Source organism: Martes martes (genome assembly GCF_963455335.1).
Source record: "Martes martes genome assembly, chromosome: 8".
Taxonomy (NCBI): Eukaryota; Metazoa; Chordata; class Mammalia; order Carnivora; family Mustelidae; genus Martes; species Martes martes.
Window position 1 is genome coordinate 55,525,956 of NC_137895.1, and position 16,716 is coordinate 55,542,671.

The following is a 16,716-nucleotide window of genomic DNA, read 5'->3' on the forward strand; positions in this document are numbered from 1 at the left end:
GAACCCTTAGTACCTGACCCAGTGCTTTCCTTTTCTTGCCAAACTCCCACAACTGACCACCTCCTCACGGACACTGGTGGCAGTTTTGTGCCCAGAGCTCGGATCTCACCCTGACCTTCAGCATTGTCAGATTCCTAGCTCCCTGGCCATCTCCGCTCACAAGCCACCCTCTCCTACATCTCACTAGAAGCCCACTGCTGGCATTCGCCTTCTACAAGGGAAACTATGCAATGGCAGAGGTTTTATCTCCTATCTCCATAGTGCTTTGCAGAGAAGATACTCAATTCTCGCTGTTGTAAGGAAAAGCCTCCACAAATGATTTAAGATACTGAATAAATATCTAGTTAACGGATTTCCGATCAGGATAGTAAAGCCCTCAAACATCACTGGATCCTGTCCCCCTAATGTCAGACTTACAGATGAGGAGCTGAAGCAGGGAGAAATACAGGGAGGATACTAAGAGGAGTGGCCTGCCACTTGTTACTTAACTCTGGAAAATCATGTAACATCTCCAGCCCACGTGCTCCTCATCTATAAAATGTAGCTATAATACAGGCCTTGTCTCCTCACAAAGTCTGTTGGGAGGACTAAATTATCAAAGTTATCTAAAGGCAGTAAAAACGCAACTACTTATGTAGAAAAAGGAGGGAAACCGCTCTAAAGATCCCGATGGTGGCCAGAGCTGCCTTGCATCCGGAATCTACAAGACCTCATTCAGCAGATAAACACAGAGGCAATTCCGCCCTCCTGTATAATCCAGCCTCACCCAAACCATGCCCTCCCTCTCTATCAGAGCCAGACAAACACGGAGTTAGAAGGCCCCTGAGAAATCCTCTCTCCCGCCCCCGCACCTTACAAGTCAGCACCACAGAATACAGCGCTTGGCCATTTCTTGTCTTCATTATATTAATGTATTTTTAGTATAGCTGACTGGCAACGAGGTACAAAAATCATCTCTATCTTCAACTGAAGAAACTAAAACAAAGAATCTGTACAGTGACCCAACGAAGATACTCTGGCAGAGCGCCTCCAAGGATGCAGCTTCGAACCGAGTCCCCACGGCTCAGGGACAGTTCACAGCAGAGTGAGGTCCTGTACTCAGATTGTCTGATCCCCAAACCAGGGCTCCCACTACTGAGTTACCCTGTTTTCCCTAAGTACCCATTCCCATAATGAAACTGGACTGAGAAAGAATGGCTCAACTTGTCCATGAGGGTGCCCTGGTGGCACAGAAAGTGGAAATCTGAGAATAGGAGCAAGTTGATTCCAACAATGGCCCTGGGTATCCGAGTCTGATTGGCTCCTCTCCATGATAAAATCCGGATGGGACAAAGCAGTTATCTGGGTTAGCAGATCAAGGGACAAAGGGAGGGAGAAGACAGCAAACATGCAAAGTTGAATTAGAAAGTTCTCATCTTTGCTTCCCTTCAGCCAAATCTCCTAAGCCCAAATCACCGAAACCAAAGATAGGCTACAGCAAAGTTCTACTGGGCAGAAAACGGACATCCTTACCCAGAGAACCAGAGTCAGGACTTCCAGATACAAAAAGTCCCTTGCCCTGACCAAGAAAAGATCTGGGCAAGGTGACCGTAATGCAAGGATGCAATTGAAGCAAAGCACTGGATGTGAAATGAGGATAAAGTTACAGCCCTTCATGTCATACTGAGGCCAGCTGGAGGCCTCCTGTTATACCTTTATGCCCAAACTCTGATGTTCCGTAGTCCCAAATCAATTATGAGAGAGGCAGAGCCCTGCCAAGGGGGTGAGGGGAGTAGGAGAACAATAGCCTTAAACCTTATTTATTTAAAGCTACAGAATTTTGGTTAAGTCCTCATCCTAGGCTACAACTCTAATTTTAAAATTTCTGGGCATTCACTGTTTATTCTGAAGAATGTTAATACCCTGAGATCGGAAACATGTCTGTAACAGTTTTGTTTTTGAAAACTTTTGCATCATTAAAAGATTAAAAGATGATAAGAGAACATTTCTATTGTTGGCAAAACCACGAAGCTAATCTTACCCAAAATTTCTACAAGAAGTCAAAAGGAATAAACATTCTTAGACTGAACCGTAAGAGCACATCCAGCATTACTATTTATCAATTTACTTAAACAATTTTTAAAGTTTTAACTGTTTTCTTTACTTAAAAAAATAAAATCTCAAAAGACAAAAGGAATCTCCACATCCAATGTGGGGCTCAAACTCATCACCCCAAGATCAAGAATCACACTCTCCAGAGATGCCTGGGTGACTCGGTTGTTAAACGTCTGCCTTTGGCTCAGGTCATGATGCCAGCGTCCTGGGATCAAGCCCCGCATCGGGCTCTCTGCTCAGCAGGACACCTGCTTCTCCCTCTCCCACTCCCCCTGCTCATGTTCCCTCTCTGTGTCTCTGTCAAATAAATAAATAAAAATCTTAAAAAAAAAAAAAAAAGAAGAAGAAGAATCACACACTCCACTGACTGAGCCAGCCAGGAGCCCCTTTTCTATCCATTTTTAATAGATAACAAATTCACTGGTGCAAAAAAAGGTATAAAATGTATACATACCACGAATATGTACAGTTTATTGTATGTTTGTTACATCAACAAAGCTATTAAAATTTGCCACGATACTGAAACAACAACAAATACATTAAGTGAAAAAGAGGAAAGCACTGAAAATCCTTCTTCTACCCTGGTCCCATCTACCCAGGTCCTCCCCCTGCCCTGCAGTGGAAACCACGGTGAATAATTTCTTCTGATTTCATCCAAAGATTTTTGTTTAATGAATACAGAACAAGATACAAATATGTAGTCTTTCTCCTTTTCCCCTTTGTTCAACTGGTTACACAGTATATACACTTGTTGTGCATCCTGCTTTCTTCTTTCACTTAAAACACTATAGTGTGATTTTTTCTCATTGCCCTCTTGGCTATCTGGGGACCACGGTGAGGAGCCCTGCATGCCCCGCCCCACCCCCCACCACAGGACACCCAGGAGATGGGAGAGGTGGCCGGAGCAGCTGGAAGACTTTTCTGAGGAGATTGACGGGATCCCCCAATCTACCATCAAGGAAATCTGGGTGGCAGTAGGCCCTTCAGAAGACAACAAAGATAAACTCGAAATGGACAAAAGACCTCAATGTGAGGCAGGAATCTATCAAAATCCTAGAGGAGAAATTAAGAAGTAACTTCTTCGACATCGGCCACAGCAACTTCTTTCAAGACATGTCTCCAAAGGCAAAGGAAACAAAAGCAAAAATGAACTTTTGGGACTTCATCAAGATCAAAAGTTTCTGCACAGCAAAGGAAACAGCCAACAAAACAAAGAGGCAACCCACGGAATGGAAGAAGATATTCGCAAATCACACTACAGACAAAGGGCTGATATCCAAGATCTATAAAGAACTCCTCAAACTCAACACACACAAAACAGATAATCACGTAAAAAAATGGGCAGAAGACATAAGCAGACACTTCTCCAAAAAAGACATACAAAAGGCTAACAGATACATGAAAAAATGTTCATCATCATTAGCCATCAGGGAGATTCTAATCAAAACCACACTGACACCAGTCAGACTGGCCAAAATCAAAAGACAGTAAGCAACAAGTGTTGGAGAGGATGTGGAGAAAGGGGAACTCTCTTAACACTGTTGGTGGGAATGCAAGCTGGTGCAGCCACTTTGGAAAACAGTGTGGAGATTCCTCAAGAAATTAAAAATAGAGCTACCCTATTACCCTGCAATTGCACTACTGGGTCTTTACCCCAAAGATACAGATGGAGTGAAAAGAAGGGCCATTTGTACCCCAATGTTCATAGCAGCAATGGCCACAGTCGTCAAACTGTGGAAAGAACCAAGATGCCCTTCAAAGGACGAATGGATAAAGAAGATATGGTCCATATATACAATGGAATATTACACCACCATTAGAAAGAATGAATACCCAACTTTTGTATCAACATGGACGGGACTGGAAGAGATTATGCTGAGTGAAATAAGTCAAGCAGAGAGGGTCAATTATCATATGGTTTCGCTTATTTGTGCAGTATAAGGAATAACACGGAAGACATTGGGAGATAGAGAGGAGAAGTGAGTTGGGGGAAATTGGAGGGGGAGACAAACCATGAGAGACTGTGAACTCTGAGAAACAAACTGAGGGTTTTGGGAGGGGGGTGAGCCTGATGGTAGGTATTATGGAGGGCACGTATTGCATGGAGCACTGGGTGTGGTGCACAAAGAATTCTTGAACACTAAAAATAAATAAAAGAAAAGAAAAGAAAAAAGACAACTAAAGAACCCTTTTCTATGCATATAGTGAAGTTTTCTATTTCTCTAAAAAGAAGTCAAGAAATCAGTATTTTTCAGACCAAAGACTAGTAACCTTAACCAGGGCCACTAAACAAGTATTTGCAAAGTTTCCGACTTTCAGAAATAAACGTTTTAAAAAACCAGGGCGCCTAGGTAGCTCAGTTGGTTGAGCATCTGCCTTTGGCTCATGTCATGATCCCAGAGTCCCAGGATAGAGTCCTCCATCAGGCTCCCAGCTCCATGGGGAGTCTGCTTCTCCCTCTGACCTTCTCCCCTCTCATGCTCTCTCTCTCAAATAAATAAAATCTTTCGAAAATAAATAAATAAATAACTTTATTTATGAAGGGAAAGAGATAAGCTGTGGAAACATTTTAGTATAACAAAATGACTATACAGGCCAGTGAACAAAATGGGCAAATCCCCTTAAGAAATGCTAATTTTGGTATATTTTGTATTTACCAAACAATTTTAGATTTTAATGTTTAATATTAACATAAATTATATGGGAATCTTTCCCTTTAATATACAATTTTTAAGTTTATGCATAATTTATTTCATGTTTTAGATTTCATTTGGTTACCTATGGAAATTTTTCTATGATTTTATCATGGAAATCAGTGGAGTTTTATTTACTGAAATTCACTCTACTCTGCAGGGTATCAATGAAATGAAATATACCACTGAATTCGTTATGTCAGAGGACCTTAAGCTGAACACTATTCTAATGATAAGATGAGCAAGTGGAATTTGTTTTCATTAAAAGAACAACATACGGGGACACATGGGTGGCTCAGTGGGTTAATCCACTGCCTTTGGCTCAGGTCATGATCCCAGGGTCCTGGAATCAAGTCCCACATCAGGCTCTCTGCTCAGCGGGGAGCCTGCTTCTCCCTCTCCCTCTGCCTGCCTCTATGCCTATTTGTGCGCTCGCTCTCTCTCTCCACCACCCCCCCCCGACAAATAAATAAATAAATAAAATCTTTTTTAAAAAAAAAAGTACAGTCTGACTATACAAAAACTACTATTGGCCTCTAAAGCAATTAGCTATAAGGAAAAATCTTTTTCTTTTGATTTTCTTTCCTACTCATAACATAGCCTTAAAGCTAGTGCCCAAATAGAAAATTTCTTAATGGTTGTTTTTAAACGATTCCATTGAGCATCTCCCTCCTATTCTCAGAGGAGGTGTTACTTTTTTCAACTGCCCAGGCAAGATCCTGGCTTCCAGGTCAGTCACACTGACACTTCGTATATCCCGCCAGAAAAAAGGTGAGAACCTCTCCCACACATAAGATCCCCCTTCTACCTACCCATGGGTTATTTTCTGCCAATGGCAACAGCTCATCTGTCACCAGGCCCTGCGGCCAGGGCTGCAGTGGGCGGGTAAGGGGTGCCTGCTGGCCTGATAGGTGGGACCCATGGCGATGCAGCGGCTGCCTCTCAGACAGGCACACTGCCATTTTAAACACTTCCTTCACAAAGAAATTCTCAGAAGGAAAAGGATCCTATGGCTATGGGGTGCTTAAACTGCCTGCTCAGCAAGGAGAGTGACTGAGCTTTATTTGGTTGGGCGTGAGCTCAAGTTCAAATTCTCAGAGAATTTATGGATAGGATATAATCGGGTAAGAAGTTTGCTTTTATTAAACTACAACCCAGTCTTAAAATTTTTTTTCCTCCCATAAAACTAAAGAACTAGACAACAAGATACACTAAACAGCCTTTCGGCAGAGCCTTAAACATAGATTTTCAATAAGAGAAAACTGACCAAATCAAAAGGGAAAAAAGCAGGCTATCATGTCTGGAAACAAGCAAGAAATCTTTGACTCTGACCGTCTACACTGATTAAAGCAATTTTGCCTCATACACTGTGGGTAAACCCTAACAAAAATTCTGAAGTCTGGTATTTGGTAAAACACATTCAATAAAAAACCAAACCAAAAAACAAAAAAAACCCCAAAAAACAAAAAACAAAATCACCCTCCCAAAGCCAAGAAGACTATATGAACTTAATGTATTTTCAGTTGCCTATTAACGTCTTGACCGTATTTTCTTACCCCAACACAGAGGACACATTTTGGCAAGTGGTGGCAATAATGGGATAGACAACTTGACGCACAAGTGTCCAGACAGCACTGGACATGCAGACAGCACTTGTTAGCACCATAAAACCCAGCCCTCTCCCCCCAACTGAGAGCACTGCTGAGAGAACCCAGTCCTATCCTATCGGAGGCTTCCTCAGGGACCCATGGATGAAGGCTGGAGAAGCAGCCGTGCTTCAGGGACTAAATATACTGTCTTTGCTTCAGACACAGGCTGGCCCAGGTACAGTCCGGGTCAGAGAGACGGCCTCACCAACTTTCTGCTCAGGAGGAGTGCTGCACTCTTGGTGCTGGCTCACCCGGAGCCTTCACAGCACTGCTTCCTGTTTATGCTCACATGTCTGTCTCACTAGCTTGGCCTCCCCTGATCCACCAGAGTTCCCCTCCTCCTCCCCTCCTTCCACCACCCCACCTGCCTATTCCAGACCTACTCCTTGCACCCAGAGCTCCCTGACTTACCCCTCTAACATGCAATGCTTTCTCCAGGCACCTTAGTTCAACTAAGGACTCCACTACCTAGGGGAGGAGCCTGGATAGGAGGTGGTCTTAAGGGAACGGGAATGGAAGGATCCTTGGAGTCTGTGGGTAAGAGAAAAAGTGGCCAGTGGCTGGTGTAAACTGAGAGTCAAGAGACAATATTCTAGAAAGGTATTTGCAATAAAGGTGGGCTGGAGGCAGGAGAGGAAAGATTCAGACCAAACCAAACAGAGGTCAGATGGGGACTAACATATACATCTTGGTCTCCTTGGGCACCTGTCAGGCCTATTGTAATGCATTCACTCAACTAACAAAGAGTTATTGGGCCCCCAGTAAGTGACACTGCCGGAGAAATGCAGCAAAAACGCGCTAGGTGAGGACTCCTTTTCTCCAGGGCTTCTAATTCAGCAACGGGCAACACAACAAACAGCAACAACACAACAGGCTATAGAGACAGATGGTGGCAAGTGCTATGGAGCAAAAGCAAAGCAGGGAAGGAACATGGAGAGCTGCGGTGGGTAGCTGCAGTTTTAAACCGAGTAGTCAGAGATGACGGGTAAGTACAATTCAGGAGGAGGGGAGAGAGCCATGTGGACACCGGCAAGACTGCAGCTCTCTACATCAGAGGACTGATCCCAGGGAAGACAGCGCTGGCCAAGGTAATGCGGAACCGGGCGAGTGCTAATGGAGGACATGGCAGGTGCTCCACCCTTTTTCAGAATGACAGTTCTCTCTTTCCAAAATGAAGCATTTCCAGACACTCAAACATTTAACTTCAGTGTGAAATGCACACACACAAATTCAGTATAGTTTGTTCTTAAAACTACAGAGGGAGAAGCTGAGGTTCCTGTATTAGTGCATTCCTTGGCAAATGAATAAAAAGAAGGTTCTGTATGAAAAGACCGTAATAAGAAAGAGTACTATTAATATCAATTTAATATAATTCTTCAAACTCTACAAATGTGTTGTACCTAATAATGGAATCTTGGTTTTATAGCACAGAATGCAGAAGGTAGCAAATGTAGCATAGAACATAGTCAAATGTCAAAGACAGGTTAAACAAGATGTGTGCTTGAACACATCTGAACAAGAAGGGAGCAGTTTAAGGGATCTTTAAATTTAAAAATGTTAAATACGTCCAAGGAGTTCTCCCTGTCAGACAGTGTATCAAATACTTAATCACAAGGACTCTGTAAATTAGATTACTGTACTCCAGGGGCTGGTAACACTAAGGTAAGCTTATAACCTTTATCCATGTGCCACTTTTACCCACTCTACCCCCAATACAACAAAATTCCACTACATGAAAGAAAGGTGTACTTTGCTCACAAAGCGTGAAATTACTAATGATATTATGACCAGGGAAGACATACGGACAATTTGGAACACAGTCCAGTGGAAGAGAGGATATAATTTAATTTTTCCAAAGAAGATCAGAAGGCTGTAGGAACAAGCAACAGAGAACAATCAGAAACCATCAATACCAAACCTTCCATCACTCCCACTCAAGCCCGTTTGTAAAATATTCTGGAATGTTACCTACTTTAAATCTCTTCATACTAAAATAAATAAAACCAGAATGCCAAACTATATTCTCCCAAAGATAATTTCAAAACGGCTTATACGGATGTTTTCAAAGTGACTTCCGAGAAACTGCTTCACCTTTCAGTTAAAAGACACATGAGAAATACTGGGAAAAGCCTACCTGTGCAACAGAAGGGAAGTAAGTAACTTACAGATCGTAATAAATCCTGCAACACAGTACCATGCAGCATTTGTAAATCACGGCGTAAAAGCGTACCTCTTGACAATGAAAGATGGTCATGATACATGAAGAGAATAAAATCAAGTCACAAAACAGGAGGTAAAGTAGAACCTCCAATAGCTACACACATTCACGCACATAGGATGGGTACATTCAAAATGTCACAATAGTTTCGCTGGGTATTTAAAGGTAATACTTACTATATTCTTTTCCACAGTCTTGGGAAGTAAAAAAAGTCTCAGAAAAAGGATGAGACACAGACTCGTAGCCACACAGCAGTCCTGTATGTTGCTCCTTATTAAGACTGTTTAAGAAAAGCGTGGGTTGGAACAAGGTAAAAAGATGAGCAAACACAATACAGGAAAACTGATGTTTACCCTCAAGTTGTAAAAGCTGCATCTGCTTCACAAAAGAACTTACAAAGAATTATTTTCAATAACAATGTTGGGGGGAGGGAGGCAGGAAAAATTAAATTTTAAATCACACACTTAGGACTATAAACCTGGACTTTCAGTAGGGCAGCTGGGGTAGGACTCTTAACACAAGAGGTTTCTTCTGTACACAAAGAATTTATAGCTAGTTTTCTTTTTAAAATTAATATTTCCTTGACACTCTTAAAAATGTATTTCAATTTATAGTTTCCAAAATAAACCCGCTTGATGCCTCACAAATGAAACCCAGAACGACTCTCATTCCTCTCCCTGGAAAAGCACAGATTCTTTTAACCAAGTATATACGGCAGCCTGGTCACTATTCTGAGCTCCTAATCAGACACGCACAACAAGACTCAAACACATTCCAGGCGTGGCCTTCAAGCCTGGACCACACCTGCTCCCAAGGCCCTGAGGCTAAAAATAACTCTGGGGCCTCCCACTTGGGCCAGCAGCCAGGCCTGGGGGTAGCTGCAGGCCCCTTGCTCAGCTCCACTACCAGCAAAAGCAGGGGCTGCGTAACTCTACAACCACAAAAACCTCCACGACAGGCTTCTTTCCCTCTGTGCCAATCACCTCCATCCGAGGCCTGCTCATTTTCTTTGCCCCTTCACGCCAAAAACAAATCTGGGAATTTAGAAACAAGTAAGGTTTTATGATGTATTGTTTTTAAAAACAACAACCGTGGACCAGAAGACTCAGGAGAGGATTTAGGAGACCTTGTTCCTAATTTCAGCTCCTCTAAAAAGACACTAACAGGGCACCCCAAGAGTCACGTGACATCCTCACACCTGTGGTTTCCCCACCTGCGAAGGAAGGACTCCTGTCATTGCATAACACCTAAGGACCACTTCGCTAAGGATGTGATTGTACCACGGTCAACGGGCCTCAGTGAGGTGCCCCCACAGGACAGCCATCATGTTAAGGAGTTACAGCTTATGTCCCACAACACAAATCCAAACAGGTACCTCCTGGGCAAGCGGTAGGGCAACTGTTCCAGATAATTTCTTCTGCGGTGAGGGATTTCCAAGGTTTGCTCCAAGACAATGACTTCCACTTCTCAGCCAGCCCCATGGCACGAAGGAGCCCCCTCTGGGGCTTGTGACTCCACCAGGTAAAATAAAAAGGGAGGGAGGCCAAGGGCGAAGAAAGATGGGGCAGCAGCCCTGTTCCCACCGGGCTCCTAGGCTGTGCTCACTTAAGTCACTGCATCTGTCCTCACACTTCCCCTTCAGGGCCCAGGGAGCTAATGATGTCAGGAAGCCGCACCATGGGGCAAAGCAGGTGGCAAGGCCAGGACCTAGGCGAAGAATTGCAGTGCCACAGGACAGCCAGGGGACCGAGCAGCCACGATAAGAATCACAATCCTCCCTGTCTTCATCCTAGAGTTACTTTTCCCACTCTGCCTTTTTCTCTACCTTCTCCCTGTAATTTGGCTCCATCCCATCCTCTAACTGCAGTTCCTCCCCCATTTGTTCTTAGAGGCTCTGCTGTTCCCTATCTCTCCCTCTCCCCTTCATTTCATCTCTCCTTTCATGATGATAACCAAGACTCTTCTCCAGCTAAGCCCTTATCATGAATCCGCTCTCTGTTTTGGGGGGGAGAAGTGCCAGGGCCCTCAGTAAGGGCTGCTATTATAAGGGGCATGGCCACTGCTCCAGACTGCTCCACGGACTCTGGTGTGCAATCAACCCTGAATATCTTGTATCTGTCACCATAAAATAAATAGTTTTATTTCAGAGGCGAGAGAGAAGCATTCTCCAGTTGAGTATTTCACACATGGCTATACTGAGATGACTAACCTAGGATCCTCCACTCTCACCAGCTCTCAAGTGCCCACCTGCTGATCTAGATGCTACACGTAAAACCCTCTCTAAACCTCAGAGGAAGACACAAATTCTCAATTTTTCCACACCAGATTGCTCAGAAAATGAACAAGATCTGAACTGTCATCTAGTGCTCAGATTTTTACAGGAGAAGGTAAGCTCTGCACACGTGGACAAAGCGGTCTTCGCCCCGAGTCGGACTGCTGCCTGTGCCCACAGAGTCCCCATGCTGCCGTTCTCTCTGTACCACTGTCCTCAGGGGCCACTAATTCTCTTCTCGGCTGAGCCCAAGCCCATCCCGAGGACCTTCAAAGAGAAGAAAAGGTAGAGTGGAAAACTAAGTAACTACAGGTCCCTATCTCAGCTCCCAGTTCTATTAGCTCATATTTTAAAAAGGATTTCCCAAACAATCTGAATAGCAAAATAAATAGTAATAGATTATAATCCGTAGAGTTAAATAAATACCCATGAGTCAAAAAAAAAAAAAAAAAAAGATTTCCTAAAAACAATTGCTCAAGAATGAAAGAGAATGGTGTTCCTATTGGCTCTCTGGGTCTTTTTTTTTTTCTTAAGGTTTTTCTGTCGCCTTTTGGGTCGTACTACATTCTGGTTTGATGTCAGCCAGGTTCAGGCGTGCCATGTACAACAGGTAAGCAGGGGACACTTTCTTATTGACATCTCAATTTCCCGCTCTGAAAAATACCTGTGTCTGTATTGGTTTAAGTTGAATTAACCCAGGTTTCTAAAACAATATGGAGTACCGTGGAGGAAAGAAAACAGAATGGACGGAAAGCCCCTGATAATACTTAGCTGAAAAATGACATCTGCCCAAATATAAAAGGACAACGTGCTAGCAGGTGTATGGCAAGTCAAAGAAGAAGGATTTTGAAGGAAAACAGGAACATGAACTGCCAGAGAGAAGAGGGAAGAAAATTCTAAATGAAGAATACGCATGAGCAAAAGTAGAGGGATGGGGCGCCTGGGTGGCTCAGTGGGTTAAGCCTCTGCCTTCAGCTCAGGTCATGATCTCGGGGTCCTGGGATTGAGCCCCACATCGGGCTCTCTGTTCGGTAGGGAGCCTGCTTCCCCCACTCTCTCTCTGCCTGCCTCTCTGCCTACTTGTGGTCTTTCTCTCTCTCTGTCAAATAAATTAATAAAATCTTAAAAAAAAAAAAAAAAGTAGAGGAATAAACTGTGTGCAGATTTCCCCGGCTAGAGCACAGACAGTAACAGCAAGTAACAGAACTAGTTGGTGAAGCGAAGGGGCCAGCCAGTATGGGTTCCTGAAAGTCTAAAGCCACCTAAGCCACTGTGAGCTTTATGAACAGAACATGAGAACACTGCTGGAAGAATTCCACCGGTAATTGTCTATGATTGAAATAAGGAGAAAATGAAAGCAAGGAGACTGACTAGTTACAACCTATACAGTTTTCATTGTCTAAGGTCAGGCTTTGCTAGAGTGGGGACTATAAAATCTGACAGGAAAGGAAAGAGCCAAGGAATTGGTGATGGTCTGAATCCAAGGCAGTATACCTGGCACAAGATATACTCTTATTAAATAACTGACTTCCTGCCTGAAGCTGCCCATGAAAATGGGTGTTTAGACTACATTACCAAGTTATTCTACAATATAAACATCCAGAAATCTCTCAATACCCTGTTCTGTCCCTGCTTCCAATGAACCAATATCAAGCAAAAGGAGCAGTATGTACACGTTCAAGTTTTACTAGTTAGATCACTGTTCATAAAACAGAAGATTAGTCCTGTTAAAAGGCCAAAATAAGTAAAGCAGAATGCAAACAGAGGTAGATGCTGAATGTTGCCATTATGGGTGACTTCCTCCTACATATTTTTCAGTAATTTCTTTTTTTTTTTTTTTTAAGATTTTATTTATTTGACAGAGATCACCAGTAGACAGGCAGGCAGAGAGAGAGGAAGGGAAGCAGCCTCCCCGCTGAGCGGAGAGCCCGATGCGGGCCTCGATCCCAGGACCCCGAGATCGCGACCTGAGCCAAAGGCAGAGGCTTTAACCCACTGAGCCACCCAGGCGCCCCTTTCAGTAATTTCTAACATTTCCATTTTATACACACACATATATGCACATATAAAAGATGTATTATATTTTGCAACAAAAAAATCTAAGGCATATATATTTTAATCACTGGTAACTCATGTCATGCTCATGTTGTTCAAAGGAAGAAAGTAATTATTTTGTATGAATCATTAATCAAAGTTTTTTTTTTAATTTTATTTATTTGACAGAGAGAGAGAGAGAGACAGCAAGAGAGGGAACACAAGCAGAGGGAGTGGGAGAGGGCTGAAGGCAGAGGCTTAACAACCTGAGACACCCAGGCATTCCCAAAGTAAGTTTTAACACAGAATCATGGGATTCATCCAACAGTGACTTAGCAGTGTGGAAAAAAAAATTACAGATTTTTAAAAATTTAGGGGATTGGATGCCCCTTCGGCTCAAGTCATGATCCCAGGGTCTTGGGATCAAGTCCCAAATCGGGCTCCCTGCTCAGCAGGGAGCCTGCTTCTCCCCCTCTTACTCCCCTTGTTTGTGTTCCCTCTCTCACTGTGTCTCTGTCAAGTTAATAAATAAAATCTTTTTAAAAAAATTAAAAATAAAAAGAATGAATTACATATCACTATGACAGTCCTGCTTCAAGGTGTGAAGCATTCATTTGTATTCCATACAAAGCAATATAAATATATACAATTTAGTACAGGGCAATGTCCCTTTTCCAAAAATAACCTGCAGTATCAAAGACCATATAGTCAAAATTAAAACTGAAAGCACAATCATTATAAATAAAATAAGTTTGCCACAAGTGAAGTTTAGTATAAAGCAGACCACAGTATTGTCCATTAAGAACTCAATGACTTAAATACCAAAATACCTAGTTTCACTATCATATAGAAGGTAGTCCATTGCACAAACCCCAACAATAATGCTTACAAGGCTCCAGTGTTTTATCTCACTGCACAGATTCTCAACTAGGTATAAAAGAAACCTACCACCATTTGTTATCAATATAGTTAAGCATCACAGAACACTAACAATCAAAGACTAAAAGCCCCTCTATGCAAAATGCAAATGTTCAGTTTTTCCTCTTGCAAATAGTGTTTGTCCTTCTGAATTCTGGGGTTGTGGAACACAGCTAAATGTAAAACTCAAGGAAGAAAAATAGTTTAGTGGAATAGATGTGTTCATTTACTGACCACCTACTACATTTAATTTCCTATAGAGCAACCTCTCAGTTTCATCTAACTCCAAGGATCACTCAAGGAATTTGATTTAAAATATGATAGAAATGATCACCCAGGCTCCATCCCTGGAGATGGATACTCAAGTTCTCAAGTGGATACTGTGACATTTAATAAATGTCCCAGAAGATTCTTCAGATCAGGCAAGTTTGAAAAACATGGCCCTAACAATACACATGGTTCTCTCAATGTTCACACTCTATCAGTTGTCAAGACCTACTGATTCTCCGCCTCTCTCTCAACTAGAGGACAAAAGGTATGAAGGCTGTGTTTGAACTGAAAATGGCAATGGGAACTGCCAATAATGGGAGGAACAGGCTATCAGCCTGAGAGAATTCAACTCTCAAAGCTGCAGCGGGCATTCCATTCACTCCCAGTGCATGCCTTCTGATGGGTCAATAATATTCCTTTTATAAAATGTTAAGTACTTGCCCAAAGTCACACAATTCGTTATGTTGGAAAAGAAACCAGAGCTCCTACAGAGTAGTGCTTTCCACAACTCTACAGGGTTTTGGAACATTTTGCAAATTTTAATAGGCTCCTGAAAGGCACAGAAAGCAACAGATTTCGAAAGATGAGGGAAAAAACATACCCTTTTAAACACCTAGGATGTGTGGCTTTGAGTAGAGATGGCCTCACCACAATTTGCAGAGAAATAACACGTGACGGGCACCTGTGACTCTTGATCTCAAGGTTGTGGGTCTGAACCCCCCACTGGGTTTAGAGATTTAAAAATGAAATATTTTGAAAAAAGAAGAAATAGCCATGTAAGAAGTAGCAAACAAAATGATGAGACAACAAGCTCCATTGAACATTCATGAAGAATAAGGAACTCTGAAAGCAGAAGCTTGTCTGCTTCACTGGGTCACCATAAAAACACAGTGATTATGCAGAAGAATCGTATTTTATAAATTGTAACACTTGCTAAAAAGGGAATAACTCAATACAGGATTAATGGAGGAGCATTCTGGCTAACACAGTAGTTCTGAACCTTGGCTGCACATTAAAATCACCTGGGGAACTCTTAAATAGCCTCAGGTATCTCAGACCAATAAGTCAGAATCTCTGGGGAGTGGGACCCAGGCATCAGTATTTTTTTACACAAGTAGACAGAGGTGGATTCTTTACTGCCTCCCAAGGAAGGGTCACAAAAGACAGGTCATTTGGAAGGCAGAGTTTAAGGAGAAAAGGAGAAACTGGGTGACACACATTATACTGAAATCCATCTCACTTACATCTTGAAGTATATGTGTTCTAATATCTGCTCAAAGTCTGGGATTCTGAACATATCAGGTCACAGATCAAGTTCTCAATGTCATAGCTTCTATAATTCCAAAAATAATGACAGACCACAACTCACTTATGACACCCAACAAAAGTCCACAAGGATATGCTGGGGCACAGAACTCTGTTCTGGCTTAATAAAACAGTTTATGGTCGAAGCAATCTAGTTTTCAATCTTCCTTCACTGTTTTTTAGATGTATCAAGAAAAGATTTTTCAAGGTTGAAATGAGACAAGACAGAGTTCAATGTTCACCTGTGAATGAATACGAGTTAAATAATTATCTCCACCCAGGAATTTCCCATTACTAAGGGCAAATCACAGGGCATACAATCTTTTGTAATCCCTCCCTCTGATCCAATCCTGTAAAACTTCATTTGATAAACTGATGATGGAAACCAAGATTTGGGCCTCCAGCCAAACATCCCTATTACATGAAATAAAGGACATCCCCACCCTCTTCAGGGGTGTGCCAGCAGTTACTTTAAAAAAAAAAAAAATGGAAAGGAAAAAGAAATGGTAGCATTCAACCAGATTCAAAAGTTTTTATTCATAATATCCCTTATTAACACACAACAGAAGAAACACCATACTTGAAAGCGCTCATTCGACTCTCTCCCTTGAGTACTGGGTCTAACGTGTGGCTCATTCACTTATATAACAGTTCTGAACACCTGGTTTATGCAAACCTTTTTGTCCAGGCATCTTTGGATGACACAATACCCTAGAAAAAAAAAGTTTGCACACCAGATACCTATAAAGTTCTATATACAGGGTGCTCCAAGAGTGGGAGAAGAGAAAGGTTTTCTAGTGGTGATGTCTGAAAGTCTATAAGGAGATGATAAATCTCACCAACCTATATTTACTCTGGGAGCTCCCCTACCCCAACTCCCCAGGTGCTCTACAATCTCTATGTATTCACAAATCACTTCTGGCCAAGAGAAATTTGGAGGGAGTGGGGACATGACTAGCCAGCACATGCTTACAAACTCTGGAAGCAACTTCTTTTCATCTGGACCCCAAGGCTGGCTGCTTTCAAGAGGCAGACAGTTTGCAGCACTGACTTAGCAGAGGGAAAGGGTAGGGGAGAGGGCAGACAGATCCTCTTCCTTCAGGTCCCAGGTACACGCAGCCCCCTGCCCCATCACAAATACAAACATAAAGAGAAGCATGAAAGGAAAGGACCGCTTTACAACTCTGACAGTTTTCTGACAAGATTACACTGACATTTCTGCCCATCAGCATCTCCTACAAAGCGCAAGCAGGAAAAGTAAAA

The 16,716-nt window shown here is 42.5% G+C and overlaps 1 protein-coding gene across 3 annotated transcripts in view; it reads right to left on the reverse strand.

Annotated features, from left to right (window-relative positions):
- The window catches only part of DUSP16 (dual specificity phosphatase 16), a 79,337-nt gene that overhangs the window by 41,055 nt on the left and 21,566 nt on the right, over positions 1–16,716 (reverse strand). The gene's annotated exons all lie outside the window — the stretch shown is intronic.